Genomic DNA, 18,579 nt, shown 5'->3' with positions numbered 1-18,579 from the left:
CATGGCGTAACAGAGACGTGACACAAGCATCCTACCCATATAAGGTCCTTCCTCTTGCCACCCCTGGAGCGAGGTTAACTCTTAAGCCAGAAAGCACCCAAGCATCACCGCCCCTTACTTTATAGACAAAAGAAATCTAAGGCTAGCCAGGCGTGGCGGTACATGCCAGTAGTCCTAAAATTCTGGAAACCGAGGCTGGGAGATTTTAAGTTAAAACCAAGCATGGGCTACATAGTGAGAACTATATAAATAAATAAATAAATAAATAAATAAATAAATAAATAAATAAATAAGGGCTAGGCGTGCGGCTTCCTGGCATATATAGGGGTCTGATTTTGATCCCCAGTACCACACACACACACCCTGAAGACTCAGAGAAGCAAGTGAGGCTCCTGGGCTGCTCTGCTCTGGCACCCTGAACTGCTTTAGTTGACCTCCTGTGTCCTCGTGTGCTCCCAACAGACAGGTTCATGTCTGTCATCCAGTGTCATCCAGCCCTTGGCTGAGGCAGAGGGACCATGAACTAGGGACCAACCTGGGTTATATCGTGAGATCTTGTCACAAATACAAAGCAGGCAGAGGGGGGCTACAAGGTACCTAGCATCACAGAGAGGGTGTTCCATACTCACCCATGGGTTCCAGGGGAGGCAAGAAGTGAGGGCCCTTGAAGATCTGAGGGCAGAGCTGTTGCCAGTCTACCCTCTGTTTGAAAAGGACCGAGAAACAGTGGGACACAGAGAGACAGAATCTGAACCGCTGCTGGCACAGCCAATGGCTGTTACCAGGCAACTCCCCAGGGAGGGATGGAAGGGGGGAACAACATTCCTCTGGTCCCTGAGTCCTGCTCCTTATCAGATTGGCCTTGAGCCCCACGCTGTACTCACCACCCCCTTGACCAGGCAGGCTCGGGGAGGAAGGGGAAGCAGAAGCCTCTGGAACTTTCATTTTCCCCATCCCACCCTCCCTGGGGCCCCACTTCCTTTGTGGACTCTGGGTAGGGCAATGGCACCTCTTCCCAGAGGTTAAGCAAATTCTTAGCTATTCCTGGAGCCTTGATTTTTATCAGCCTTCCATTCTGGTCAATTCTGAGAGGCCAGAGGCCAGGCATGCCAGAGAGATCTCAGCCTGACCCACCAACCCCAAAATAACCCCACACATGCCTATCTCAAGTCCTTACGGACTTGGTCATTTGGGAACATGTTCTGCGAAACTGTCCCCAGATCAGAAAGATCACCAGGAGCGGTTGGGGGGGGGGGGGGGAGGCAGGATAGTGTACACTGCTGAGGAAGGACAGGAAGAGAACCATCTGTGATGGGGTGGGGGATAACACCAGAGACCAAACACAGATAAGGATCAAGAAAGTCTGTCTCCTGGCTCCTCTGTCCAACTGCCCAGAACCCAGGAGAACCAACCTCCATTTCCCCAGATGTGAGACCTCCAAGCAGCACCTCCCTTTTTCCCCAGCATCCTTTCTCTGGAGCCTTTGGGGAAGACACTGTGCCCTCAGGCTTCAGTACCTTTAGAAGGAGCTCCTGGCCTGAGTCTCCTCCGCAGAGCCAGTTTAAACCACGAGACCAAGGATGGATGTTTAAGCACAGCCAGCTAGCACTCAGTCCTGGACCAACAGAGGAGATCAGGGTCACGTTTCTTTTAGATTGCATGTGCAGCATTCATTCATTCAAAAAACAGAAGAGGAAGTCGATTACGGTAGCATGCGCCTGCATTCCCAGCACTCAGGAATCCCAGGCAGAGAGATCATGAGTTCAGACCAGCCTTGTCCTATAAGACAACTGTGACTCAATTTTAAAAATTAAAGTAAACAGAGTCCAGCGTGTGTGCTGGCGTGTGTGCTAAGCATGCACACAGTCAGGTTCTGTCCCCAGTGTCAAAAGACGGAAAACGTGTAAGTGTCCATCAGGCGCAAAGCCACACAAAAACAGGGGAAGCTCCGTTGAGGAGAACCCCAGTCTCTTCTCCTCCGTGTGCACTGGGAGTGAGCTGGGGACACAGCAGACATGCCTCTCGTACATTCATTTATCTGTAGAAGCTAAAAGTTAAAGCCCAGAGAGTCACACAGCCTAGGTCACAAGAGCCTGGGAGAATCTGGGTGTGGCGAGGGAGAGTGAAAGAAGGGTTAGGAGGCACAGGGTGCAGCTGGGATGTCGCAGGGCATAGGAGGGTCTCCGGGGCACAAACAAGCAAGCATTTCAAGATAACTGTTATGACATTTTCTTGTTATTGCTGTTGTCTGAGACACTATGCAGCCCTGGCTGTACTAGAACTTTGCGATCCACAATGGCCTTGAATTCAGAGATCCACCTGCCTCTGCCCCCCAAGTGTGACCGCACCTCACAACTGAAGAGATATTGAATGTTCTCTATACAAGGAAATGATAAATATATAATGTATTATCCCGTTCTGACCACTGCACCTTATATGTGTATTTGGGGACATCATGCTGCATCCCATAAATTACTAGGATCTATTAAAATGAAAACATAGAGGGCTGGGAGTCTGGCTCAGTAGAATAAATGTTTAGCGTGTATAAAGCCGTAGGTTTGATCCCCAACACTAAAATCGTTATTATTGCCATACATTTGTGGGGGGGGGTGCATGTGTACATGTGTGCGTGCGTGCACCCCACCAGCAAAAAAAGGCAGCAGAGGCTGTGTCAGTACTGAGCCTAATGTTAACTCTGTTTGACCAGAGGCCACAGAGCAGCCCACCCCACAGCTTAGAATGTAGTAGCAGCAAGGCTTTTTGGTTCCTGGCATGAATTAAGACTGTATTAAAGACACTTGGTTTAAAAGCACCACTACTACAAAACAGCACCTTCTGAAGGGATTCTTTAAAACTGCATTTCAGCCTCAGGAAGGCCAGGGAATGTTTCTTAATTGGTCTCTGATATCTGCAAGAGGAACAGACTGGGGAACTACTTCCCTTGGAGGCAAGACAGGGAAGGAGCCAGATGGCTTGACCCTCCCTGAAGACCTCATCCCAAAATGCCCGGCCACGCCACTGCCACCACTGACACAGACTGCCTCACCAAGGAGCTTCCAAAGGCCACATACCAAGTGGCAGAATCTAGGCAGTTCCCCAGGTTAGAGTCAAGTAGGTCTTCTATAAGCCCCTCCGACCATGCTGGCCCCGCTGTGTTTCTTTCTATACTTGAAACTATTCTCTTCCTATCTCCATCACACTTGATGAGGTTTTCCATGACTGTGGCTCTTGACCTGCTAGACTGTTGCACCCTCCCCAGGAGCTGGACCAGGGGTGGTGTCAAACAGTCTAGAGGCAGGTTTACCTTCTGCAGCTGACTCCCTCCTCCACTTCTGACCTATACCAAGGCTTTCACAGTAAGCTAAAAACCCTGCTTTCCCAATCTCCTTCCTTCTTCTAGAGTCAGAATCAGGTTCAACACACTAGTCCAAGGAGAACCTGGACCTGAAGGAGAAGGGCCCTGCAGCCCACTCACCATCCTCCCCTTCCCTGACTAGGGTCACTACTCTTCCCCCCAGACACACAGACAGAGGCGGGTCCCCACCTTTGCTGATGGGCACAGCACCACTAGGGCCAGCTGAAATCAACTACAAGCCAGGCACTCAGGACTTAGGGCTATTCTGTGACTGCTTCTCTTGACGCGTGTGTCCTGCAATTAATATCAGCATCCTAAAACCAGTAAGTCCGAAAGAATTCACTGGGGAGAAAACAGCATAGATGACTCCACCAGCCCTAGCACAAGCACAGGGCTCTTTCGGCATGGCTGGATGTGAGCTTCTCAGAGAGCCCATCCCATGTGACCTGTCCCATCGAGAGCAGGTGTGGGGCACTCACAAGTTCACCCAGCCCTGGGCATGATGCCTCCCCATTTCTTAACTCCCTCTCAGCCACATCCATATTCCAGAGGTGCCACCTATGACTAGCTCCTTAAAAAATGGTCCCCAGGGCTCAAGGCATAGTCCAGTGAGCATCCTCAGGCAAGGATGATCCTTTACTGCAAAGGATGTGCAGTTTTATAACGAGCTCTGACTCAGGTAGATAAGTAAGTAGAGATGGGGTGGAGGGGGAAAATGGGTACCGCTGTTCTTCACGCCCAATTCGGTGTAACTGAAAATTCCAGCTCCGCCAAGGTAGGCCTCTCCTTTGATTTGTATACAGAGAGCTCAGGCTGCATCTGCAGCAATGCCTGCCCTACTTGGCCAGCTGTCACCATAGCCTACTCCTGGGTACCACAGAGAGCTATGGGGCCATCGAGGCAGGAAATAGAGATCTAGATAAAACAGATAGCTGATAGCCACAAGCAGAAAAGGGTGATACTCACCTAATCCTAATCCTGCACCTGACTGCAGCTCTCTTTGTGCTCAGAGTACCCAGGCCAGGAGATTCTCAGTCCTAAATTATCTGCCGCTTGCTGGATACTGCGACCTGGAGCATACTGAAGCTCGATCCCTCCTCACCGTCATGAGGAACCAGTAATGGGGGTATACAGATGCAATCAAAGGAGTTAGTTATCGGAGAGAGCCTCCTGGATCTTTTGGTACAAGAAGCTGACCTCCCATTTGCTTCCAACTAGCAAACACCCAACACAGCAGGCTGAGGACCTCCATCCAGCTTTTCCAAACGCCTGGCCAAAGTGTGGTTAAGGTTTATGGCCAGACTGCTCAGAGGACTGCACCGCTGGCTTTACACTGCCCATGAGCACTTAGCGCTGGTAAGTGTGGAGCCAGAACACTGGTCTGGTGCCATCAGGGCCATCACAGAAGCATGATGCTGTGTCCCTCACTCACACAGGTGCCCTAGGCCACATTCCCTCCTGGATTACAGTCGTCACCAAGTCCCCTTGATGAGCTCTATTAGGGCTGCCAAGAGTTTATGCCTGGGGTGCAGAATGCTTTCACAGTGAACCACTTGGCTGCAAAACATTTCTTTTCCAAAAGATGCTGCCAGCGAGCAGGGAGAAAATAAAATCGAATGCAAAGGCCCACTTCGCCTTTGTTCTTCCTTGCAGAAAGCACATCGGCCAGCAGGAAGAGGGGCTTTGGAGGGTGCTCCAACAGGGGCCAGCCTGCACCCCAGGGAAAGGTGAGTTTGATAAACATCCCCAGAGCCAGGTGGAGCTCGGTCACCACAGCTCTGCTCCCTGAGAGCTGTTGACTCTTCCCTGCTTCCTCCAGCCTTCCAGCCATTGTCAACATTTCACAGGGAGAGAAGTGCTACTGAAGCAAGGAATAAGAAAACTATAAAAGCAAACACCTTGTGGGAAGTCAAAATGTCAAGTCCACTGTGAGCCGCCTGAGAATTTCGGGAGTGTGAAATCTGGGGGGTCACACAGACCAGGTCAGCTTCTTCCACACTGGGGTTACTGGATGAGGAAGGAGCCTGGGGTCTATGATGGATCGGTTGAACAAAGGAATGAGTGAAATCCCCGCAGACCTGGACCTGGAGTGCCCATCTGGCTTTGTTAAAGGTTTGTCACCCAGAATGACGGTTTTCAAAGAAACATTAAAAAACAGCAGCCGGTATCTAGTAGCCAAGCTCTTGGCTACTTTCAAAGGGCAAACGGGATGGGAGGAGGCAGCTCTAGGAGTCTGATGGCAGCAGACTCTATTCCAAAGCCTAGCACCCTGCTACACAAGCTGCTCACCACCACCCCGCACACGGCACACCAAATCTACCCAAAACTGCCTGGAAGCAGCACAGGAACTTCTTACCAACAACCCTGGGAGGAAAAGGGGACTCTCTGTTTTCCAAAGGGCTGTGGGGTCTATTCCCTGGTCTATGCTCCGACTCCTGAGTGCAGGCAAGGATTGTGCATCCATCCCTAGGCACACAAGGCCTGGATGTGGCCTGGTCAATCCTGTCACCAAGAAGCACAGTCTCTCCCCCACCCCAGAATGGCACCGTGCCTTTTCCAGCAGTAGATGGACTCTGTGTTGGGAGAATTCTGAGCTCAGACCTCATTGGTGCTTACAGATTCTAGTTTGAACTGAAAGACTACTAGCCTTCTTCACAGTGAGAACCCTATCAGGGGAGAGCCGGTCAGCCACTCCAAATGTGAGCCACACTCTCCTGGACCCTGAGTCCTCAGTGGATTGTCACCATGTTGGTGAGCTTAGGCATGAGCAGTTGAGCTCAGAACAAAAGGCTAACCCACAGCACAGAGGACAAACAGGCAGTAGTTACATGAACCCACCGTCTGTTATGCTGCTTAGAAAACTGACACAAAACCCATTCAGCAAGTCTACACAGCCACCGAGAAGAATGAGGTCATTTTGGTGTGGAAAGATGGCTGCAGAATGAGGGAATCAACCTGTCTACCCGTGTACGGAGAAGATGAGCAGGGCAATGGCCAGATGCCAGCTTACTATGCAAATATCTGGAAGGTGTTGTGGAGTCTGACAACCCAGGTTTGATCCCAGAACACGCAAGCAGAAGGAGAAACTGACTCCCATAAAGCTGTCCTTCACACATGTACCTTGGTAGGATCACACACACATACACACACACACACACACACAATGAATAAACATAGAAAAAAACTTTTAATCTGTAAAAAAGCACAAATCGAAATATTAATGGCCATTGTCTCTGAGGACAGAATTGGGGGAGATTTTCCATTTCTATAATTTATATAATATTTAAATATTTGTTTTATGTCTGCAACAATAATAGAAGGAAGAGGAGCAGCTGTTGCTTTCTTTAATTTCTTTAATTATTTAATTTCATTTGAGTTTTTTTCTATTCTCCCATTCTTTCCAGCCCCAGTCTTCCCGAACCCAAACTGCTCTGGGGAGCATTTGTGGCATTTTGAATAAGGACCCCACCTACCTGGCCAGCCAGGTCCTCCTCTAGGCAGACAGCACCTGTCTCCACCACCCTCCAAGCTCGCCACCCCACACTGCAAGCACACAGAGCCCCTTTCCTGAATCTACCCAAATCCCAGCCTTCCCTCCAGGCCAGGCTCCCCCTCCCACACCAGATCTCCCTCTCAAAGAACATCATCCACCCTCCCTGTCGGTCTATCCTGTGTTAGTCTCCCTGACCTGAGGTATGGGCTGTTTTATCAGACATAGGCTGACCGGCCATAACCACCCCCAGCTACTCTAACACTGGAGAACATATCCAAGATGGGCATCCCAATCCCGCTCGCCTTTGCCCCTCACTGCCCAGCACTGGCCCCTCCCCTGTCCCAACCATTCCCAGCAACAGGCCAGTGAGAGCCAGTGAGGATCCACTGCCTATTTAGTGATGTGTCACGGTTGTGTTGTAAACTCTCTGCCTCACCACCAGCCAGGTCCGCAAGCTGCAACCATCCATGCAAGCACACATACATACATAATGGCCACACAGATCCAGACACTGGCTGCAAACCTAATTGCCTTCCTAGGGGACCCAACAGCTCTTCTTCACTCAGGTCCCAGCAATCTCCATGTCCAATTTTTAAACAAAGCTGTTTAGATTCTCCCAGGATTAAGACAAGTGGGAAATTGCAAGCCCAGACCTCTACCTCATTTTCCCTAAAACAAAACATGTCACTCTGCATGTGCACACACCCAGAAACACACTCCACTCAAACCAGCCAGTCACCCTGCTACTCAGAGCACTCCCCACCTCCCTCCTCCATAGGATGCGGCCCAGCAGAGGTAGGCGGCTGGCAGAGACAAGATCTGTCCATCTGTCCTTGGCACCTCCACCCTTCAGCTAGTGAAGAGCTTGGGCCTAACCTCAGACACCACTCTGTGGCAGCTGGCCCAAACAGAGGAAGGAGGCAGGGCTGCCAGTACTATGCTACTAAAGAGAGCACAGATACGCACTGACCTACTGAGAGGCCACGGCTGGGCCTCCCAGCTGAGTCCCAGAACAACATAGCATTCCTGTCTGTGCAGACCCACATGGGCGCATGAGTCACATGCATACATACTAATAGCACACATATGCGTGGTCATACCAGTTACAAGGTCACGCTGAGCTTACCCCTGACCAAGATCATGCCCCATGGACACTCTTCTTGAGGCCTTCTCCTTGACTTTGAACCAGAAACAATAGCATCACCGGAAGGGGAAGGAACATACATTATACATGCTGCCAGCAACATGTGTATGTGTATCCTATGATAGGAGACGGTGTACTCACAGACCACTACCCACCAAAGCTCGAGAAGGGTGTGAGTGTGTGTGTGTGTGTGTTTCAGGTTTTTGGTTGGTTGGTTGGTTGGTTGGGGTTTATTTGTTTTTGGTTTTTGTTTGCTTGTTTTTGAGACAGGGTTTCTTCCTGTAACAGTCCCGGCCATCCTGGAACTCACTTTGTAGACCAGGCTGGCCTTGAACTCACAGAGATCCACCTGCTTTTGCCTCCTCAGTGTGGGGATTAAAGGTGTGCACCACCACCACTGCCCTGCCTCAGTTTTTCTTTTTAACCTAAGAAATTGCCATTTTTCTTTCTATGGTTTCTGTTTCTTTGTTTTATTTTTTTTGTGAGACAAGGTCTCCTTATATAGTCTTAGCTGGCCTGGAACTTGGTCAGTTGACTAGACTGGCCTTTAAAATGCTGGTATTTAAAGGTGCGCACCACCACACCCAGCTTGGGAATTTCATTATTTTCAAATCTTCACAAAGTTGTTGCTTTGAGAGTTACCAAATCAAAGCTAATGCCTCACCGGGATCCTTCCCAGAGACCATGGGCCCTCCAGGAATCCTGCAGTGACAGCCATGTCTCCCCAACAAATAAGGGTAACCCCAAAGCATCGAGGGACTTCTTGACCCTTTCAAGATCCCCTGGCTCTTCTCCACCTGCTGCACGCACAAGATGAGTTAGCAAACATTGGCCCCTGGGAGCAGACAGATGGTCACGAGGTTCAGAAAGTGTCCGAGTAAAAGTCACTCCCAGACACTCACTGTAAGAGGGAAAGCAGAACAGCAGGGGTGTGACAAACTCAAAAGCACACGCAATAATAAACAAAGGATAGATCAAAAAACCAAAACGCCACATTTGGCCCCAGAGCACAAGTTTGTGCTTTTAGAACGTGAGGCGCATTGGTCAGAAGGAATTCCTGTATGCCCTCCCATTCTCCCAGCCCAGCCCAGTTCTGTCTGGGCTTTGCAGTTGTGTTGGCTTAGACGCCACACTACATAAAAGCTGGTGTTCTTGCCTCTCATTGGCCGCGGCTGCAACCGAAACTGAAGTAAGGCTGTAGGCACCAGCCCCAGTGTCTCTGGTCCACACGGCAAAGGCAGGTTGCTCACCAGAAGCTGCGGGGGGAGGGGCAGGGGGAGCTTTCCTAACACATGTGAGGACCTGGGTTTCAACAGGCCAGAAGGAAGGCCGAGGGACAGGCCACCCTCCAAACAGGCAGCCATCTCTGTAAACAATCTCTGTCCTCCATCAGAAATCAGAGCAGCGGGTTATTCATTAACTCTCTGCCTTTCCTCCTCCACCCTGCTCTAGGCCAGCAGCAAAGAGAGCTTTAGAGGAGGAGGAATTAGGAAGGCCTGGGTCTGGAAGCTAAATCCAGACCACGACAGCGCTCACCTTGAAAATCACCTATGCAAGAACCAGAGGAACGTTAGTACCTAGCCCAAAGAAGGCAATTACTTTGCAAAGGCCACGTGTGACTAGAGACAGGCGCCAGGATCTGACCACTCCCCACGCTGGACATCATTCCAGATGTTCACAAGCATGACAAGAAATGCCAAAGCCCCAGAGGTCACAGCCATCAGTCAGGACAAACTTCCTGTCTGCTAAGTCCTTCATAGAGTCTCTTTCACTCAGCACATCAACACAGATGTCCAGGAGGGAGCTCAAGTCACCTGGCTGGAAAAGGCGTGACGTCAGGGACTGTCTGTCTGCCCAAAGTGACGCAGGCCTCTTGGGAAACTCCCATCCACATGCAGCCTGTGAGGCCCAACAGAAAAAGGACCAGCAGGGTCTGGGATGAGGAAAAAGGCACTGTGCCCAGGAAAACCCATCCCCTTGTCCCTGGGTCTTTCCCTACAACACAACAGATCCATAGGCACGCCCCCAAACCCCAGAACTTCTAGAATAAGAGCAAGTACCCACACCCGTGCAAGTACCCATGGAGGAAGGGGAAAGACTTAAAAATGGGAGCACACTACTTTAATCCCAGCACTCAGGAGGTAGAGGCAAGTGGATCTCTGGGAGTTCAAAACCAGCCTGGTCTATCTACATAGAGAGTTCTAGGTCAGCCGGGGCTATGTAGAGAGACACTGTCAAAATAAAAAAAAAATCTAAGCCCAACCCTCCCCAAAATGGGAGCTCGTGGTTTTGGGTGCAAATAGGCTTGGGAGAGTCCTGCAAGAATTCCCATGGGGCTGATAAGAAATGGCCTAGGTCTGCAGAAGGTGAGGCAGAGTACCTGGGCTGGTCTCGGTCCCTGCTCCATCTCCCGCAAGAAAGGGAATCTTAGCCACTGCTTCTGTAAAATCCTACCTCTTGGGACTCTTAAGAATGTTAAATGAGACATAAGCCACTGTTAAACAGAACCATGTTAAAGGCCTGCTGGACATGTGTAAAGGGCCTAAACCTGGGGCTAAACGCTGACAAATCACAAACTCAGATCATCTAAGTTCAACAGGCAAAACCTGCCAGGATAAGAGGCTCTTAGGCCACTCAACAGTCTGTTTTAGGACTCACAGGGAATCTTTTGGCAAAAGTAAGCCACCAGACAAGCACCATCAAAGCCTTCCTCTTTCCTCCACCAACCACACTTCAGGGTTCAGGGAAGGTAAGAGATTTACAAGTCGCCCAGCAGGGAGAAGCCACGGGATAAAAAGCACATAAATTAAAACATAAAATGGCCCAGGTCTGTAAGCAGACCCACAGGGAACCAGAATCAGCACCTGGCAGACTAGCTCAGCAGGGGCCTGAAGAGCGCTGGGAGCAGAGACACCGCAGCCAGATCCCAGAGGAGCAGAGGTCGGTACTCCTCATGCTGGAATGGCGGCACCAGGAGCTGGCCAGAAGTTCCCATAGCTTCCTTCCAGCCTGCCTGTGGGAAGCCCCTCCATCCAGGTTCCCCACCCTATTGGAGAAGAAAGGAAACATGGAGCTACCGGCTCCTCCTGCTTCCCAAAGCCTCCTCCAAACCAACTTCTTCTGACCCCAAGATCTAATTCAACCATCAAGAGCCAGAGCACATGAGAGGGCTAGAAAATGTCAGTATCCTGATCAAGCCCCCAGCCACAGTTAAAGAAGATCAACTTTGCACCTGAAATCCCAGGCACACATAAGGCAAGAAGACTGTGAACTCAAGGCCTTAATGGCATAGTAATTTCTAGGCCAGTCCCAGCTACACAGAAAACCCTGTCACTCCACACACACACAAAGGTGGGGGGGGGGGTCCTAGGGAAATGGCTCATAGGTAAAAAGTGCTTGCCAGGCCAGCCCTGAATACCAGAGCTCAGTCCCCAGAATGCTAGTAAAAAGCTAAAGAATTTCTGCCATCCCAGCACTCCTAAAGTGGAGACGGGAAAGTCAGCTGGAAGGCCACCTATGTAATACAGCAGTTGGAACAAGAGAGACCTTGCCTCAAAACAAGGAAGGAGAGAACTGACTTCCAAAAATGTGTCCTCTGACCTCCCCACCCAGGCTATGGCACACACGTACACACATACATACATACATACACACAAACCAATAAACATCAAACGCTGACTTGAGACAGGTTGGTAAGAAAGACCTTAGCACACAACGGATCCGGACTGACGCTGACCTGGTTTCTTTGTATTTCTTGTAAGCACCTTGGCCCGGGATGCTCTGGCCCAAACATGACACTTGAAGCCACACCAGGGTAAATCTGTGCACCAATGGCCAGTCGGCAGGCCAGGAGTCTCCCATCCGCTCACTGGCTTTCAGAAATGGCCGACAGGTTCCAGCTGCGGTGCCACTTAGCTGGTGGTGGGTGCCTGGAGCATTATGAGCACAGCCCAAGCCCTAGCTCAGCAGGAAAGGCAGATGTAATTGATTAGTGATGTCTGCTCTAGGCAGTGTTGGAGGTAACCATATCCTTGCCATATATTTGCCAGCCCGGGGACAGACTGTTAAGACTAAAGACTAAAAAACAACAAAAAAAGATTTAGTATTTACAATTTTCACCAACATATAAAAGTCTGTAACTTTCTTGAGGTGTTAAGTTTGGTTTCTGTACACCATATGGCTGATAGGAAGGAGCCGTGTTCTTGCCATCTCCTTCACACCCACAGTAACCCTAGTGGGGCTGTAACAGCTCGGTGAAAAGAGTCAAGGAGTGAAAGAGAAACTGCAGCAAACATTAGGGACAGTCAGCTTGGGACATGGGGACAGACACAGGAAACATCTGACTCCCCACGGAAACATGACTCCGGAGAAGCCCGGGCCTGCGTACAGATACTGCTGTGGGTGCAAAGTTGGGATTCCAGAAGACACAAGGCTGGTTTCTTGTGACTGTCAGGGAGCTATACTGAGTCTGGTCTAAGCCTCTGGGCAGTGAGTACAATGGGGACATGAGAGGTCTTCAGAAACAACATCCTAAAGATATTGAAAACTAGTCAGAAAAAGATGAAACCCAATGGAAATAGGATAGGAATGAGAACCCAATCTAGTGCCAACCCCAGGCATGCTTCCCTCATGACTCCACCCAATCAATCTTTTTAAGGTTTATGTATATTCTTACGTATGTATATATGCCCTGTTTGCTCTTATTTATGGGAAGCTGAAATGTGGATGTAGAGGCCAGAGAGGATGCTGCATCCTCTGGAACTGCGAGCCACCTGGCATGGGTGCTGGTGCTGAAGACCAGAGAGAGGGCCTCAGGAAGAACCACAAGCACTCGCCCACTGGGCCATCTCTCCAGTCTCCCAACCAATCACTGTCAAGCAAGACAGAAAACCATAGGGACAGGAGAATCTGGTTAAACCTCTCACCAGCAGAGAAGCAAGAGTTCCAGGGCCACTAACTCTGAGGCCCTTCTCCCTTCCCAGATGGATCCTGGAATTTTCTAGGAACCTGACCAGAAGACTTATTTGCAATGAAAGGACACACACTAAATAAACTCTTTGTCATCTTTAGTGGCACCTGGTTTTACCTTCTCAGATTATAACTCCATCCATGAGCCACTCTAGAACCCCATAACAAAACAGACAGAAGGGTTGGAGAGATGTCTCAGGGTGTAAAATTCTGATGACCTGAGTTCAATCCCCAGGAATCCAGCAGTACAAAGAGGGGACCGACTCTGCTAGGAGTTCTCTGGCTTCACGCTCACAGTGGCACACACATGCCCACAGACAAAACACAGACAAAATAAATACATGATTTATTTTAAATACTTCTAATTTAAAAGGGGATAAGGGCTTCTTTTTATACAACGCTTAAAAATATAATTTGACATCCATCAAAACTGTACATATGGCTCGTGCCGTGACACTGTTCTGCAAAGCCCATAGCTACAATCCCTTTGAAGATCACGTTTTCACATTGTGTCTAAGCACCTCTCTTCCCCCTAACCCAGCGGGTCTCAGCCTGTAGGTCGCAACCCTTTGGGGAGTCATATATCAGATATTACAGTTATAAAGTAGCAACGAAACAATTTTATGGTTGGGAGTAACCACAACATGAGGAACTGTATTAAGGGGCCACAGCATTAGGGAAGATTGAGAACCACTTCCCTAACATAAAATCTCCAATTCTGCTTCATACTGCCTAATCCTGAAATTCTTTTCTATGTTGAAGCCACAAACCCTGGTTTGGCCCGAGTCAAAGTTCCTAAAAGATCAGGGGAACACCATAGGCTGTTGAGGATTACCGCATGGAATACGTCTCCTCACCAGTGACAAACTCACAGTCGGTTTGGGATTGGTTTGTTTGGTTTTGGGTTTCTGCAGCGGTAAGGATGGAACCCAGGGCCTCACACATGCTAGGCATGCGCTTTACCACAGAGCCACACCCCAGCCCTCACAAACGGTCTTGATCCTATGTCTAAAGTCTCTCTGGGTCTCCTCCTCCTCACCATTCCTGGCAGATGCCCAGCCATTCACCATGATTTCTATCCATCCTTAACGTCCTTGAGCCCAGACCTGCCTCTGTGACCCTTATGCCAAAACCACAAACATCCCAGAACCTCAAAGGCTCACTGACTCAGTGGCCGCACATGCCAGACACTCTGCTTCTCGCAAGCAGATGGATGTATGGAATTTACTCCCTGGCCGGACAACTGAAGCCACCTACAGAATGGCTCATCTACCTGCCCAGTCTCTTCATTAGCTAGTCTCTACCTGTCTGCAGCCTGGCCGAGAAAGTCACACAACTGTCCTCAGGCTGCTCCCTCCTCCTCCTGGGCAACTGCAACCACTCCCTTCGGAGGTTGGTGTCTCTCACCTCCTGCTGCCTAAGGTACCCCTCTTCCATCAAGGGTTACTGCTCCAACTTGAAACTCTCCTATCATCCTGCTCTCAGAAACGGCTCATGAACTATGCCGGTCAGGGTTGCCCTCAAACTCTAGATCTCTACATCCTCCTGCCTCAGCCTCCCAAACAGCTGGACCGATGGTGTGTACCACCACACCTCACTTTATGCATTAAACTGCGATTTTTATGAAGCCCTCCCCCCACCTTTCCTAACTTCCTGACTGAATTATATGTCCAAAGAAGGCAAGAACCTTTTTTGGTTTGTTTTCGTTCTTTTTGACAGAGTGTCACTCAGTTTAGGCTGGCTTCAAACTCAGATGGTAGCTAAGGTTGACCTTAAATTAAATTCCTGATCCTCTTGCCTCAGCCTCAAAAGTACTAGGATTATAGGCATACTCCACCATGCCTAGAAATTTCTGTCATTTTTTTTATTTATACATCATCAGAACTTAGCACAAAAATTCAACGAGGAGCCGGGCGGTGGTGGCGCACGCCTTTAATCCCAGCACTCGGGAGGCAGAGGCAGGCGGATCTCTGTGAGTTCGAGACCAGCCTGGTCTACAAGAGCTAGTTCCAGGACAGGCTCCAAAACCACAGAGAAACCCTGTCTCGAAAAACCAAAAAAAAAAAAAAAAAAAAAAAAAAAAAAAAAAAAAAATTTCAACGAGGATCTCCAGAACTCTGGAGACAGAGGTAGAAAGATTCCAAGTTCAAAACCAGCCTGGGCTATATAGCAAGACCTTGTATCCAAAAAAAGAAAAAAATAAGGATGCTGATGACGTTGGTGGTGATGATGAAATTCATCAAGGAATTACCTAGCAAGAGACACATGAAGACACTCCAGAGGAGTTCGAAAACAAAAGGTTCACCTAGGACGGTGACTCAGAGGGCCCCCGAGAAGAGTTACACTGGTACAGGGTCTTGGAGGACAGGAAGGTGGAAGTAGGAAGGACAGTCAGGAAAGTGGAACAGCACAAACTACAGGACAAAGAAATGGCCATGCTTCCTGGAAGGACAAGAGGAGGAGGCAGGTGAAACAGCCTGGGGCAGAAGGAGAGCCTGGTGAGCCAGGTGAAAGCACCTGGGCTCCCTCCACTCCCTTAGTCAGCAGAAATGCCCCCTCGGCGTCCTGGGCCTCAGTGGAAGAAGAAGAGAAGTCTTGTCCTCTCGTGTTCCCAGCATGCTGGTCGAGCCACCCGGCTAGGATATAAATAGCAGCCTCCACTCTGCACACCTGCTTCACGCGCATGACATCAGGGCGCCTTCCCACGGCCCTGAAAACGTGGTATTGTCATCCTCATTGTGTAAGCAGGAGGCCTAGGCCAAGAGAGTTGAAGGTGCATGCCCAAGGCCCCACTCAATCCCTCCTTCACTCCCTCAACCAGGTGCACTGGGGTCACAGAGCCAGGAATGAGGGAGGACACCCTGTCAGCCAGCCGGGGGCCCAGAGACTGTGTACCAACAAAGCAGGCTGCTTCTCCACCATGCCTGCGGAGAAGCCCAAAGTCAGCTTAAGGTAAGCACACAGCAAGAGACTAAGACAGTATATCATACAGAAAGCAGAATGGTGGAGGGTGGTGCCACACCCCCTCACAATTCAGCACTCTGGAGGCTGCAGCAGACAGACCTCTGTGAGTTCAAGTCCAGCCTGGTCTACCTAGTAAGTTCAGGCCAGCCAGAGCTACACAGTGGGAGACTCTGCCTCAAAATATACATATTTAAAATAAGACATGAAGAGTAATTGAGGAAGACACCTGGTATACACCTCTAGCCTCTACCTGCACATGCAAACATACACACACACAACCTAAAATTAAAAGAAAAAAATTAGGTGGGCAGGGAGAAGGGGTAAGAGGAGAGGGAGAATGATCAGCAAAAACAAATTACATACAACAATGTCATAATGGGACCTATTACTTTGTATGCTAATTTAAAATAAATAAAAAATTTTAATGCACAAGTTGACTGGGTGCTAAGAACATGTTACACTGTCAGTTTAGGTGCTGCTGGATGAGAGGCTCTGGAGACTTTCAACCCAGTGGGCCTCCAAAACAGAGAGCTGGGAAGGACAGTAACCTGCCCAAGGCTTCACACATGGTTGAGGTGCCCGAGGCTTCACACATGGTTGAGGGGAAGGCACAGGCTGGCTCAGTACAGACGGAGACCGACAGGGGCACAGAGAAGTTTCCAGATCCATCTCTACTTTTCAACGGTTATTGTATGTAACATTAAAGATAATATATTCTAGTGCCATCTCCCTAACCAATAAGGCGGGTAAACGTAACTCCCCAAAGGCAAGTACAAATCAATAAAAGTATATCCAGCCTGTGTGCAGCAAATGCATTTGGCTGACTATAAATTACTATATGAACACTAGTTACTGGTATTAATATTACATCTCTGTTCATGGATTTAAAGAGTCTTCCCAAGCATACCAAAAAACCAACCAAATAAACAAACAAAAAATCACTCCATTAGGAAGCGCTCCAGTTGCTGAAGGCCTTGTGCACAGTAGGTCTTCAATGAGTTAGAAGAACCCAGTAACACCTGGAGTTGTATATATCCCAACGCCCTTTCCTCCTCTCTAAACCCCAGTCCTGGACTCAGCCACAGCAGGCGCCAGGACTAGGCTGCTGTAGGAAGTGCTGTGATTGTCTGACCCCCGCCTGCATTCCTCAGCTAAATATAAATGATTCACCCGGTCCATTGTTTGAGATATTCCACAATCCCTGCCAATCTCCCCATTTCTCCAGGTTGCAAGCTTCACCCCACCCCATCCCACCCCCACCCACACACCCTTCCAGGAGGTTGTTCTGAGTAGAAGGGGAGCAGACAGGTATGTAGAGATCAAAGCAAGAGTTCTTGGTGCTCTCCACTAGTCCAGGAAAGCTTCCTGGAGGAGGAAATGCCTGAGTCACCCCAGGGGAGGGGGCAGATACAGGTCAAAAAGGCAAATTTAGTTCTCCAAGCCAAGAAAGGCAAACCGCTGCATTCTCACCTAGGCATGGAGAGTGGCAAGATCAGCCTAGTTCTGAGGAGAGCTCACTACCCAAAATACAAACTTCTCCAGACTTGACAGTCATCTGGAGAAAGATGCTTTAGTGACCATTATCCTTTATCAGAGACAGAAGCGACCCAGAACTCTAGTCCGTGATGCGTAACGCCAATTGCCGCTGTCATAAGCTGTTGCTTGTTTGGACTTTTTTTTTCAACCACATTAAAGTTTTTTTAAAGGCCCAAACTTGCGCGCACAGATGGGCTACATCTCAGATCTAGGGGTGTGCCAAAGCCCTGTCACTCTGAGTGCCGCTCGACCAGCAAGTAGCCCAAGGAATGGCTGGGGGGTTCCGGCGAGTCTGTAGGCAGGCCTAGACCGTATCTGCGGCCCTGGGTGAACCATCTCCAGCCGGTCTGCCGCCAGATCCCTGACGGTTCAGGGGGGTCTCCCTTCCTGTGGCATCCCACGGGTCTCCCATGCCTGGGCTGGGGCGTGAGGCGGCTCCTGCAGTCCCGCATTCCTGAGACCTCGCTGACCAGCAGCAGAGCCCGGGGGGACGCAATGACAGGCCCCAGACGCCCCGGCCCCTTCCAGCCCCTCCTCCGCCCCCGCCCCTCCCCCGGCCCACACCCCCACCCCTAGAGAGTTCCGCCTCCCCGGGCACCCCCAGACGCCCACCCTGCTGAGAACCCGAACGAGGCCCAGCCCGGCCTGCCCCGCGCGCCGCTCACCTAGCCGAACCCCAGAAACTTCGCGCCCTCTGGAGCCCCGAGTCGCGGGCCCGCCCCAGCCGCACTCACCACGCTTGGACTCGGTGTGGCGCCCCAGCTCCGCTCCCTCCCGCACCGCCGCGACCAGCGGAAACGGGGGGCGGGGCCGGCAGGCGGAGGGGGCGGGACCTTCACCGGGCTGCGGGGCGGGGTCTCAATGCACAGGGGCGGGGCTAGGAAGGGGCGGGGTGGGAGAGGCGGAGAGAATAAGACCAGCGGTCCGCGCTGTGGGTGGACCCCTCTGCCAGATACCAGGCAGAACCCGACACAGCGAGGCAAAGGGCGGTAGCGAGCCCCCTCCACTCCGGCCTTGTGCGCCGCGTGAGCGCTGGAGGGAGGACTGTGCCACTCTCCTATCGGGGTTCCCGAAGCCTCCCTCTGTACCCTGATTCCCGGCTCGCCTGTTCCAAAGTGG

The 18,579-nt window shown here is 50.4% G+C and overlaps 1 protein-coding gene across 4 annotated transcripts in view; it reads right to left on the bottom strand.

The window, feature by feature from the left end:
- Positions 1-18,262, bottom strand: part of Tspan9 (tetraspanin 9) — a 187,902-nt gene extending 169,640 nt beyond the window's left edge. The window contains exon 1 of one of the 4 annotated variants that reach the window (XM_057781186.1): positions 18,195-18,262. The gene's annotated coding sequence lies outside the window, so the exon portion shown is untranslated. Of the gene's footprint in view, positions 1-629; positions 695-18,125 lie in introns of those variants that run through there. The other 3 variants (XM_057781177.1, XM_057781217.1, XM_057781194.1) reach the window with 3 other exon arrangements.
- Between the last annotated feature and the right edge of the window lie 317 nt (positions 18,263-18,579).

This window comes from Chionomys nivalis, chromosome 1 (genome assembly GCF_950005125.1).
Source record: "Chionomys nivalis chromosome 1, mChiNiv1.1, whole genome shotgun sequence".
Lineage (NCBI taxonomy): Eukaryota > Metazoa > Chordata > Mammalia > Rodentia > Cricetidae > Chionomys > Chionomys nivalis.
Note: the sequence above shows the minus strand (reverse complement) of the source record. Positions and strands in the feature narration are given on the sequence as shown.